This window comes from Bombus impatiens, unplaced genomic scaffold (assembly GCF_000188095.3).
Source record: "Bombus impatiens unplaced genomic scaffold, BIMP_2.2 scf_1080, whole genome shotgun sequence".
NCBI classification, from domain to species: domain Eukaryota; kingdom Metazoa; phylum Arthropoda; class Insecta; order Hymenoptera; family Apidae; genus Bombus; species Bombus impatiens.
In genome coordinates, this window is record NT_177499.1 from 468,003 (window position 1) to 481,908 (window position 13,906).

At 38.7% G+C, this 13,906-nt stretch overlaps 1 protein-coding gene across 5 annotated transcripts in view; it reads right to left on the minus strand.

Annotated features, from left to right (window-relative positions):
* The window catches only part of LOC100749379 (mediator of RNA polymerase II transcription subunit 12-like), a 392,105-nt gene extending 378,205 nt beyond the window's left edge, over positions 1 to 13,900 (minus strand). For all 5 annotated transcript variants that reach the window (XM_033323627.1, XM_012391556.1, XM_012391557.1 and 2 more), the window contains exon 1: positions 13,044 to 13,900. The gene's annotated coding sequence lies outside the window, so the exon portion shown is untranslated. The remainder of the gene's footprint in view (positions 1 to 13,043) is intronic.
* Between the last annotated feature and the right edge of the window lie 6 nt (positions 13,901 to 13,906).

Here is a 13,906-nt window from a genome sequence, read left to right on the forward strand (position 1 = left end):
TTCCCGATCATGCTTTAACTGGGCAAATTTGAATTATCCTGTTAGATACTTATCGTTAGCTAGTCGGGTGAAATAAATTCTTTTAGATCAGGCAATCGAGATAAATAGCGGATTTGGTAGGAAATAAAATCCCTGATAAAACATTGGTAAATGGACTGTTAACGCATTAACGACAACCGACTTGCGATTAAATTTTTTCTAAAACGACTAAGAGGCTAAAAAGGACGGTCGTACGTGCCAACGATATTATATCATTAATATCAGTGTGTGCTAGAAATAGAGAATTTCTTACAAGTATTTACTTCAATTTAACGATATTGCAAATCAAACTTTTAAGATTCTTATCCTTATCTTATAATTTACAAAATCGTGTCATCGACATCGTCAAACCGTGTTAAGGAATAATCGTTATAATCCGTTCGAAGGAAAAATTGATCCACTCTGTGTCCATAGATCGTTTGTAAGAAAGCCTGTGCGAAGAAATCGTTTCGCCGAAGCGGAAAGCTTCAAGCAAAACGGTAGAATAAAATCGCAAGGAGAGGAATACATTTTTAGATTGTCAGAGTCGCCGAGGTGGAAGCGTTATTTCTGATACTTTCGGGGGCAGCAATATTTACGACGGTTCCCACCGCCGTCGTACGTTTGCATTCTATTGAACGCGGTATGTGCACCAGGAGGCAAGAAAAGAGAAAGAGAGGATATTAGAAAAAACGAACGAGAAACAAATTCTTTAGAAGGATCTTGAAATTCACCTAGTCAAGCAGCGAAGAGAAAGACGTCTTCCTCATTCACTGTGCGAATACTGTGCATCTGTGTACGCAAGTCTAAAACCTCCGCACGAATTCCAACGCGGTCTGATGTCTTCCTGCCGACAACAAGTATTTCTTCTTGTTCGTTTTTGCATATGCATCCCCGCATTCCAGGGCATCTGGATATATGTATAGGAACACGAAGACGACAGTGTCGTCTCGCGCGACGATCACGAGCTCTTCTGCATCGATGAACTTCAAGAAACTTCAAGAAACTTCCAGGATATCCGCAGACATACGTTCACGGACGATTCGTCGATTCCAAGTTCCTTCATTAAAGAGATTACCAACCGTACGACATTCTTGATAAACGCGCTAAAAGTAATTGGCTGTGGAATTTACCGTCTATTTTACAAATACTCGCCAAAAAGCGGACAAGGGAGCTTCCACGAAAGTAAAAGACAAAATTTAATAATTTGATCTCGCATTTTCCTTTCAAAGAAGTTGTTGATTCTAGCAATTGTGAATATACATTTTGATATATTTTAATCGATTGATATTAATGCCGATTTGATATTATTTCCGAATAATTTCATCCGGCGAAATTTTATTAGAAACAAAACGCATAGCTGAAATTCAAACAGACGCTTTACATAGATATTTATAAAATAAATGATTTATATAGACATCTACTTGTTAGACTTATCGTATGCCGAGTTAAGGTCGCCGAGAAAAGGGACAAGAAAGCAAAATGCAACCTGGAGAAGCGAGAAACCGCAGGTTGAATAGAAAACAGACACACCGAAGATAATCGATGATTGTCTAACACCTGTCAGAACAGTTCACCGTGAAATACGTGTCAACTGTGGTGAATGCGGATCGATGAAAGGATCCAGTGGTATCGGAACAAGACCTTGAGCTTTTATTGCTCCGCAGACAGAGGTTTTCCCTGCAAAGTACCTTCCCTCTATGGCCCCGCACAAAAGAACACAATTCTATAGAAGTATACCTACAACCCGACAATCTTCTTAAAAGGTTAGCAAAAGTCAAACATCACGGAAAGGTAAAAAGCGTGCTCCTCGATGGTTTTGATTTCACTAGGAAAACATTTCAGACGAGTCTATTGCGACCTCGCGACCTGTCCCTATAGGCCATTGTATTGACTTTAATCGCTAACAGATGTTAGTTAGAGTAATCTGCTGGTAATTACACAGCTTGGACTCCTTCCTATCCAATCGTTTAAGATTTTCCATAATATTTTCTACGATTAATCAAATCGTAAAGAGTCGCACCTTGTTAAATTCCGGGGCTCGTTATCGCCAAATTCATTGCGTAGGATGTCTTGTATAAGGAGATAAACGTTTGCTATATATAACGTATCTATAGGAAATTGTTAACGGTATTAATATGACGACGCATGTATTTACTTTTTGATTTTCGTAGCAATTGTTTCTTATTTTACCTATAATTATTCTATACCCCATATCGCAGCAACGCAATGTCCTATTCTGAAACTAGAAATCCACGCAAGTTCTCCAAATAACAGGTGATTTCATCCAGCAATTACCCATGATATCATCCGCGTTAGACTTCAATGCACACTTTGTCCCCTGCTACCACACATCCACCAGTATTTTTGTCTCAAATTTACATTCGTTAACATCATTGTGCGTATTATTCGCGTAAAATACTTCCAACTACAAAGAAGAGAAAAATGGAAAAACAAAGTCATCAAAAGTGTTAAACTTTTCGATGTTTTCCGAAACCTCCAAGTAAGCGATGCAGTGATGTAACGAGGAAAGAAACGCGTACGATTTAACGCGCACGCTTCTCGCTTACGATATAATCAGAAACGATCAATCGTTACGACGAAAGGAAAGTTACCGAACTAAATATAATAGCCCCGCTGGTTTGCTAAGTATTTAACGCGAAAACAACTGAAATGTTTCCTCGTGGAACTAAGCTGAACGAGCCAACTTCTACAATAAGACCGAACGCCATACTCCAAAAGCCGCCGGTATTATCAGCTGAATGGAAAACAATGGCGATATTGATCGGCGATTCGCGGGCATCGGTTCCAACCTACACCATTTCACGTATGTCTGCGTCTATGTGTGTACACTACCGTTCATAAATATCTGGACGCTTTTGGCGAATTTCTGGTGACAATACGTAAATTTAAACGATTATCGATACTTAACGAGTCCTTGTAGAGTTAGCAGACTGTATAAATTCCAATTATTATATGAATTCTTACTCGTAATAAACTTTATAAACTCCAGTTAAGTAGTAGTCCAGTAGTAACAACATATTACCATTAATCAGCAATAATCGATTCGTCATTTTTCTACTGCTTGAAATAATTTCCTTCATTTTTTTTAGTTAAATATGTTACCGTCTGCTCACACTAAAGCAGTTATCGAACAGAGTCGTTCGAATTATTGAGAATTTAAGTATCTACTACGATATATTGCCCGATGTGGTTTATAAACTTGGAAAAAATTATTGAAAAAATCACTTTGGCTTCTGAGGAAAAATCTCTCGTCTTATGTATACTGACAAAGGCAAGCGAGCGTCCAGATACTTTTGGGCGGTAATGTACGTGGGTGGCACGCACACGCGCGATCACGCTCCGCTTTACACCCACATTTTCGGAATTTAAGTGCCTATGAATTAACAAGTTACCGCACATTTCGTGAAATACCGATGAACTCTGGAGAATTATCTCTACCCTTTGAATTTGTATTTGTCCATGAGCAGATACCGCGGTAAATTCCTTCGAAGAAAAATGCGACTGTCAGCGTGTGATCGTTCGGATATAATTCGGGAAAACTAACAAACTGTCAGTCAGATTTCCAATTTCCCAAATTTAGTAATTATTTTACTTATGGATTGCCTGCACCTACCTTCGCGTGTCGTTTCCTTTCAGTAAAAAATAAATTGTGCACTTACATTCGTACGAAGATTAAAACTGACCTAAACGAATGTGTCCTTATCGACTTTTAATTCCGAGATTGTACAAATTTCTGGCTTCATATAACACTGGTGGAAAGTTCCACGTGGTTTGTCCGATCGTACAGTCATTATATTTCCAACTGATTTTGCTATCGATTTGAAATTCACATTGCAACAGAAATTTATCATGTCATCTTATAAATAAATCACAAGTTCTTCGAACGGATCGAAATGAAGCAATTTATTTATAATTTATTATTGGTCTCTTATCTTAATATATTTTTTTCCCATTTTTTAACGAGTTATTTCTGGTTTATCGTTGATTTCTTTTTTAATGTATAAAAGTAGAAAATGCGAGTAAATATATCTATTATTCTATTAACGTTCGTGCTATACAGATTTTCGAGCTGATTTCTTAATTTTTCCCAATAAACTTCCGCTAAAAACATACATCTATCGATTCTAACGCATGTTTTGTATTTCTTTTTTTAACCCGCACAATATTTAGACAGCAACCCGCATCATCAATGACATTCTAGCTAAAGAGAGTAGAGAGAGCTAGAGAGAATCGAAAAATATCGAGGATAAAGATGACCAGACACTCTATACGATTTGTCAAACGTTTAAACAAAATTGGCTCGCAAATGAGAACATTACCGATTTTCCAAGAAAATTTTCCTTTGCTAAAAATGTACTCCTCTCTGAACAAGCTCACATTTTAATTTGTCTTCCACGGAATTAGGTATCCGTTACTAAAGAGAAAACCATATTTTCGTTTCCTTATAGTTCCAGAACGTGTCTCATATCATAGACAGAAGAGATTCTCGGTAATTTATCCCATTCTCTGATTCGATTCCGAAAGTGGATATGGTGAATGGGATGTCGCTTTCTGTTGAAAAAAGCGGTCGGCGCATAGAAACTCGTTCCGACGGGAAATATTCGCTGCGTAATTACACGGCTATTCCTAGAGAAACAGTCGAGGGGTACGGTGGTTGCGTCGTCGAGCTTAGTGAAAACGATACTACGATACGTTGAGACTCGTCGCGATGCGTATGCTTTTCCTAACGTACCGAGTCGCCTTTCCTCACACCGAATCCATTCTTCCGATAGGTAGCTGTTTCTCTCGTCGAGATGGACACCCCATGAAACACGTTACACTAATTTGAATTTTACTACGCGGCAGCACGGGTCACGAGATACATCGTTCCTGAATTTTCTACTATATTTTCTTAACGCGATTGCTTATTGAATTTTAGCACCTTGTCATTGTAACACGCTAAAGGATATGGCTGATAGATTAAAGTTTTTATTTAGGTATAGATGTGCGAACATTGTATTAGAGTTATTTATGTAATTTTATTATTTTCTTCTATGCCGGGTCTTCCACCGCTCGAAAGATGAAAGGCGATAGAAATAAAAATGAAAAAGTGGCAACAGCGAAAGGTTGAAAAACGAGAAATAATTTGCAGATGAAACAAATATTCGAGCCTATAACAACATCGTAGAAAGAAGGGGTGAAAAAGTAGAAAAGTTAATGTACACATCTCCCAGTCCTGACCAAACTATCGTCGGTCGGGAAAATATAATTAGATAAAACATAAAACTGTCGCAATATACAAGGACGTGGAGGGGTGGTAAAAAACCGCTGGAAAGCAATTTGACGCCACAGAGTAGATGCATCGGGACGCTTTGAAGCCATAAATTCGTGCAGGATGGCGAGGGCGCGACTACGGAGAGGCAGTCGTCCAATCGGACGTCGCGCTCGGCTTGCTCGTTCATGCATTTCAACGCTTGCAAATCATTCATTCTGACTCATTGTCGAGAAGTCGGCCGCTATACGTGTACCGTCACAGCAAAATGCTCTCAACGATGAAATTCCACATGGGAACATTCTGCACAGTCGTGTGCACGCGTGCGCGCAACGACCCAGCTAGGCGAGCGCGTTTCGACCCTGTGCCCTTGAATATTTATCGTTTTCTGCGAAATCAAATTCTATCGCAATGAATGTACCATCAGCCCCGGCTAGTTCGGTAGGAAAACAGAATTACGATCGGCCCGCTTTTAAATTAAAAACAACCCGACTGTTTTCCACCCCCACCCCTATGAACTCCCTTTTTTCTGCTCCGAAGCCACGTCGAAAAACATAGCATCACTAGGGACAAAATTTATTACGAACTCGAAATATACATACATAGCTTTAGGAATACGAACCTATGGATAACTTGTTAAGGAATTTTTTAGTTGATTTCTCTAAAGTAACTCAAATTGGAATAATAATTTTATTAAAAATTCGACTTGAATTATACTATGCAAATGGGGAAAAATAACTAAATTTACAAATAAGGGGGAAATAAGGGGGAAAATACATACATATAACTACTACACCTTTTGGAGAAGTAGGCGAAAAAAAATAGAAAAAAGTACACATAATACGTAATTTTGTAAGCGACAAACATCTAGCTATATAATACTACCGAATTTTTCACGCAACAGCCTAATTTTCTATAAAACTATGTTTCGTAGCGCTTTGAAAATAAACAGATACATACATCCCAAACGTGAAATAAAGATTCATCTCCATAGGATGTAATTTTTCGATTGGTTTCTACACGTAACGCGAAGAGATAGGTCAGCCACGAGGAAAAAGAGGAACGCAGGCCGAGATACACACGAAGATTCGGTTGAAAAGAGAAAGAAATGAATGTAGTAAGACTATAAGTTCGTTCAAGCGTCCGAAAAAGGGGAACGTAAGAACGCCCGTGGATTTTCGTGATGTATCGCTCGAGGCATATGCGCGCCAGTGGTCCGGAGAGAAAGGGACACCGATAGATCGGGCTTGATGACAGGAGAGAGAGAGAAAGAGAGAGAGAGAGAGAAATATTTGTAGGTTACGTTGGCGGGTCAACGCCACCTATCTCTCCCTCGCGGGAGCAGGCTGTCACGGGACTAAAATTAAAACGAGGCACACCCACCCCGCCTACACATATACGCGATGCCCAGAAATGTTCAGGGACAGACACTAAAATCGACCTTAAGGCTTCGGGCTTTCTCTCCCTTTCTCTTTTTCGTCGTTAACGTTGGCAACGCGTTATATACTACATATATACAGGGTGTTCCAAAAAATTGTGGTCAAACTTCAAAGGCGTCTGGTGCTCGTCGAAAGAAGGAAAAATACATCGTCAAACGTGGATCTAGGTATCGTTGGTTCCGAAGTTGTAAGAAAATTTCTACTATGAGCCTGTAATAGTCTAACGAACTATCGTGTTGTCCGCCACGCCATTTAGAAAAATATGGCGTACAGTAAACCGGTTAACCGTTGGATAAATTGACACGATGAATCGAAGATTATCATCTATTATCGAAAGACAAGGGGAAAGCTAGTGATCTTTCAACGCGTGCGTGCTTTTAAGAGGAAACGCATCGAAACCCTTGTCGAACAGAAGTCATATTAAACGAACGATATAAAAATGTCTTATAATTGCCGAGCTAGTGATACCTGAACCCGCGCCTGCTACCGCTATTTTGCTCGTTTTGACGAGTATTACATACTTCTGAATTTTTTGATACATCCTGCACTTTACGTTCGTCCCTTGTCGTTGTTCCTTACCCCCTTTGTGCTTTCAGCCTCGACGACTAGCCTGTCCTTTAACGCAAAGCGATGCCATGTCTCACGAATTGCGTTGTCGTTCGCAAGTGTACTTCTTGCGCGCGCCACTACCTCTTCCTGTTCCCTCCCCATCGACTTTCTTTGATGAGTTTCTAATAAGCGCATGCAACGTTATACGCTCACAACGTATCTGCTTCTATGTCCTCACTTTCACCGTGTCACACGACTACGATGATTCTTGCCATCGCGCACGTCTTTTTTTTCGTACGCTTTCGCAGTTCACATGGACGCAACTGGTGCGCGAGCATCTCTATGCATATATATATATATATATTGCACGAAAACGAAATTTTGTCGGACGTAGAGAGTTCGTAATCTAGATGGCCTTCCCGCGTTATCGATCGACCGGGTGTCGATAAGTTTTCCGTACCGACCGCGGAATTGTGGTGATTATGTTGTCCTAGAAGAGTCGCGCGACTACACGGAGGCAGAAATACCGCGATTAGAAGGACATATATCTTACGCCTTACGCCACGTCGTGGCGTCGCGTGTAACCGACCGGGCGATCTGTGAAACGATTTACGACTTCGTGGGCCAACTACGTATAGATCCTGCACAGCCACGACCCAGCGAAAATTCGTCCACGGATGTTTTGTGGAGATTGTAAATTAACGACATTTGATATAAATGTGATTTTCTGTTTGGCACACGACCAACACGAAATGGTATAAATAGAAGTTCCTTGCCGGGGATCCCTACCGCGTTTGTAACTCTATACACAATTTCTGTGTTTTATTTTCGGGAACGGTTTTACCGTAAAAGCGTGACAAAAACGTGAAAACGCGTGGAGCCGAACGGCTCACGGGGAACTAGAACTTCTAACACACTATTAACCAAGATAATTTCGACTCAGTTACGTCACACAATCCATAACACGCCGGTTGCTCTGTCTTTCTCCCTCTCTATCTTTACTTCTATGTATTTCGCTTCTTGTATCTTAATATCGTGAATCGTGATCACGAACGATGATGTCATGGGGTAATTCCTACCGATTCTAGAAGAACTATTCACAATCATCTCCGTTGGAAATTTCCTTTTAACACTAAACTGTCAAATGTGTTAAAATGGCGCATCATAAATATCTTGTTTTTACGATTTGTTTGTTTTTACTAAAAAGATACAGGGGTGCACGACGACTACGTTAAGATACGTATATTGAAACTTGGTAGTTCTAATAAATGATAAAATGAAATTCATAGCGTAATAGCAAATATATGATATCTATTTTTAAATCTTCCTGCAGGCAAAATTGAAGTTGGAACTATCTTCACCTACGGCAAACACGATAATCAGAATGGAAGATAACAATAAAATAGATAATATCTCTGAAATATGAAATAGTAATAGTTAGTGATACGCTTTATGCAATTCAACAATTTGTTCAGGTAAGAAAATACAAATATTTTACTGTGTGCAATAAATAGGTTTAACACAAGTGCATCGCTTATCAATTTATGAGTAAAAATTACCGTGCCATAATCATCAACGTGCGCAGCGAAGATAATAGAGACGTAACGAAGATAAAATTCCGGCGCTGCAAATATGTGTCGACACTGTCAATCTAACTGTCAAGGTGTATAAGAAAAAGCGACTGAAAAATGTCTATCATTTATTTATGAATATACTTGAAGCCGATTAAAAAAATGCAATTCCTTTAACATAAGTACTATCAAAGCAATCATATTCATAAAAATTACTTAAATTGATATATTGTATTATGTACTTGCACTGTGTGTGTGTGTGCGTGTGTGTGTTTATATATAACTGTAGATGTACAACACTGGAATAAAAATATCCTAGATACTTATACGATACTTGAGAATAAGGAAGAAGGAGGAAGAGTCAGAACAGAATCCAGATTTCTAGTATCGATTGCCAGTAACTCTAAGGTAATTCTAAATAATCAGAACGAACTCCAGTGTTTTTAGGATACCATATGAACAACCGACACGGGTTCTAGCTCAATTTCAATTCTAGTCGAATCATCAATCAACCGAGTTGTTTTTAACATCATTCAAGCATCTAAAACAAACTGAACTGTAAGTAGCAAATCAGAAACACGGATATGAAGAAATGACGCGACGCGGCGCAACGATTGTTCCAGCCATAAGCGCAGAGCAGTTTGCATCCTCTTACTCATCCTATTACTCTTCCTATTACATACTCGTTTCGATCTGCAACGATCCTCTGACATGCATACAGCCTACACGGCAACGCCATAGGTGTGACTTCCTGCGACCGTCGTAAACAAGGACATCACGTTTTAAAAAGGGTTCGCAGCATGGAGTAGTATGTAGTAAGACTCAATAAGATAAAAGACACCGAGGTCGGAATGTTAGTGGGACACGCCCACGATGGTACTGTAATTCGATGCGTTAGGCCACACACACCGATACGTGTAGGATGCACTCCACACACTTACACATCAATTCGTTCGACATCCTTACGCCACGTAGAAATTTGCCTTCCATTATGTCCTATTACCGGGATATCATTTATCTATTCGCCTTGTATTCCGTTAATTAATCCTCCGACTATCGACGGTACAGTAGAACATCCATTTATTACCCCAAAACTTCATATCATTTACCATTATTTAGCCTATTTAGCATTCAATATGAGATTAATTTTATACGCGTTAACACCTTATGTGTAATGGCATCAAAGAGAAAATTCTACAAGCTAAGGGTCACAAAATGCATAATATTGAAAACATTTTTAATATTTTAAAATATTTGTGCCGTTACAAATGCAATACTCCAATGACTTCAAGAACAAGCAGGAAGTAATCAAAGAAAACTTAACATATATTACAAACTTATTAGCACATTGAATCTAATTTCAAACAGGTTAATAGAAAAGTTGAGTTTTTCTCAAATCCAACAACTATCCTGAAGCAATCTTGTTTAAGCAATGATCTTATAATGCCGTACACTACACACAGTATAAATTTGAGACCGTAATCCTCATCAGTAAACAGCTATATGTCCCATTCATTTACACATAGAATAACGCTACAATAATCGTTTCGTATCGTGATTAACTTCTTTATTGAAGTATTTAAAGTGAATGAGAGAACAATACAAACAAATATATACGAAACAATGCACATTCTTCAATTGGCAAATCCGCCAATTCGTACAAATGATTTTCAAGTGCATAATCAACATGATGGCATTTATTATTATTGTTGTTATTATTATTATTATTATTATTATTATTATTATTATTATTATTATTATTATTATTATTAAGCATAATGAAATGATCAAAAGGAAAAATGTTTAAGATGAAGCATTGCAAAAGCTAATAATGTCGTAGTCTTAATAGAATTTTGATTGCAATTATTTCTCTTGAAATATTTACAATGTGATTATTTCTTTGAAAATAAATGAAGATATACCATTAATTAAATTAACAGAAACTATATCTAAGAATCTAGAAACAGAATAAGACATTAATTATAAGATACGTAAGATATGTGACTGATATAAATAAAACAAACGATATCTTTCATTCCGATCTAAAGAAACTTGTACAAGATATCCAATTGCAAGTTTGGTCTCAAACTTATATCCAGTAGTGCAAGTGAAACATTCGTGACATATAATTGTCTCCTACATATTTGGAAGTAAACACGCAAGTGATAAAATAACTTAGAAAAACGTCGGGATGAGACAAGCGATTTTCGAAAGTCCAGTATCTTGAAAAAGTAAGATTATATCTAAGGATAACAGGTCATATACCTGTTTCTACTGGAATGCGAGGGGGTCGAAGTGCCTCCGTGTCTTATACAACCGAAACACTTTTCAAAGTTAAACCGGCTACTCATTTACCTAAGAAAATAATCTACCTAAATTTTTAATCGCACGTAGATTATTTCATCCGTTAATTGCCACGCAACTAAATATTTATGAAATATAAATACAACTGAGCTTGATTGGTAGTCCATGCTTTTCAGAAGTTCAGAACAGTTTACAGGAAGGTATATTCAAAAAATATTTTAATTCTAATCGAGAAATGATTATGTACGATTATGGCGATGAAAATGCCATGAAAAGTGGTCAAACAGCATTTTACATATTGTTTGTGAAAAAAATAGTGGTCAGAATATTTATCACAGTCGCCAGCTAGATACTTAGATAGATCAAAAGTAATGAGTTTTGCGAGTGTTTTCCTCACGCATCACGTTATCTTGTTTTAGGAACGTGCATGGCACAGGTGATGCATCTACATCGGTAACCAAGCTTCGGACCTATCTACGTCCACGGGAATATTTTTGTCCGCGGAAGAATTATTTCACGGAATTACATCATCGAACACTTTTGTCAAAGATCACGAACACCGGAACATTAAATTATATACGTACTATTCGCGTTACGAAAGCGACGAAAATGACAAACTATGCATCAATTTAAAATACTAGAACTACCGTCGACTAACAGATAAAACTTTTAAAAAGAAATCACAGCAAGAAAAGAAACGAGCTTTCGTCCATACACTTTACCGGAACATCCAAACTTCCAAAAAATGAAGCATTATAAATATATAAAATTTCTATTGCGTAAGTAAACTAGCATTATTAATTAAATTTTACAAGCCATAAGTGAGAAGTTGGCAAATTTGATAATGAGAGAAATTAACTTCTACGAGCACACTTTATGAATTACAAATTAATTAATTATTCCATTGAATTTGATTAAAGTTGTAAAATTATAAAAGAAAAGTCTACAACTTGTAAAGTTCTCATCAATTCATTGGTATTATTATGCAAGAAATTCTTGGTAGTTCCAGTATTAAAATAATAATAAAAAAAACCGAATTGACATTATCGAAATATGATCAAATAAAATTTGCCGCGCTAGTAACCGTTACTTTGAATAAATAAATCTCGTACTTCGACAGCGTGAAGAAACGAGGAATTAATGACACGTGGTTAATCGGTCGACTCACATTTACGCACGTAACGCGCATTACACGGCTTCAATTCATATGTTTTGCAAAATACTTATGTACAATGGAACGTTAAAACGATTGTCAATATATGATTCGTCCCAGACCAAAACGTGACAGATCAAAATGCCTGTCTATCATTTCACGTTTAAAACTAACAGCTATAACAACACACAAACTTGCGCGCGTTTTTTTCTGCGTCGCAATGGTAACGAATAAAACAGCAATAACGCACGCGCGTATTTCGATAATTACAAACATACCTACAGCTCGAAGGTTATGTTTCGTATGACAACATCCGTCTCCGTATGGCGAACGAAAACCCGTGCAATATGGAGCAATGATCAAGTCAGCTGCCAATCTCAGCTTTAATTCGAATGAATCGAAACACGATAAGCAAGATGAACGCTCGGACATGAGGAACGTGTAAAATGAATTTCGTTAAGTAATCTACGTGCTCTTGAATAGCATAAACAACGGAAACAGTAACATCATCGTTTCCGCAACGGCGTAAAAACGCAATTACGGAAACGATGACGTCATTGGTATGACGACGTGAACCGTAATATATGTCCAAATGCATACAGCACAGCGCCCACGCGCGGGCAATGGCGTGTACGACTTATTGCTCTATAGCTGCACGTATATACGAACATATGTATATAGATGTACGCGTACACATACATATGTATCGTAAAATAGAGAGAGCTCTGTACTACCTTGCGCCGGAACACGCGGAGGTATCAGCCGCGATCTCGCCGTGATGTCGGTCACCGTGACAGGTTAGGCGGTCGGCGAGCCTTCTCGTTGGTTCTTCTGGAGTTTGCAACTTCTCACTGTGGTAACGAACAACACACCAATAGTAGATACATATATATAAGATATGTATATATATGTATATATATATATCTTATTTGTCAGCACTTATATCAACAATGACACGGCTTGTCCTTTGAACGTGTAACATACGAGCTGCGAATTTAATAGCCTTTAAGGACGCTGCACTTGCTCTCTTCCTCACTAAAGATAGAAGAAACGGCGAAAAAGGTACTTTCCGTTTTACTACTCTCACCATACAGTTCCGGTCGATCAGCCGGATCTCGCGACACCAAAAACCACGAAAACTTGTTTTCTCACTTGAACAACGCTGGCCCGGATGATGCGTGCTTGCTGTGAACTGCTGCACTGTTCCAACTCATAATCGGCTTACTCGATCACAAAAGAATTCCGTATTTTTTTTATATATTCGCTCGCGTTTTTCCCTTTAGTACGGCCGCTGCTAAGAAACCACGCGCGACTAAACGACGATTGCGAGAGCAATAACGACGACGTACTGCGTGTTCGACGATGACGACGGCAGTAGCAGCAGCGGCAACGGCGGCGGTGGCGGCGGCAATGGCGACGACGTGCAACGACGGACGACGTCGGAGGGACCGGTTGATGGAACGGGGCAAATATATGCAGCTGACGGAAGCCTCGAATGCGATTTTGTAAGAGGGTGAAAAGGTAAGGCGAGCAATGCTGGTTAGGCGACGGGATTGCGACTGCTTGCTGCTTGCTTGGCTAGCCGCTAGCGGGGGCC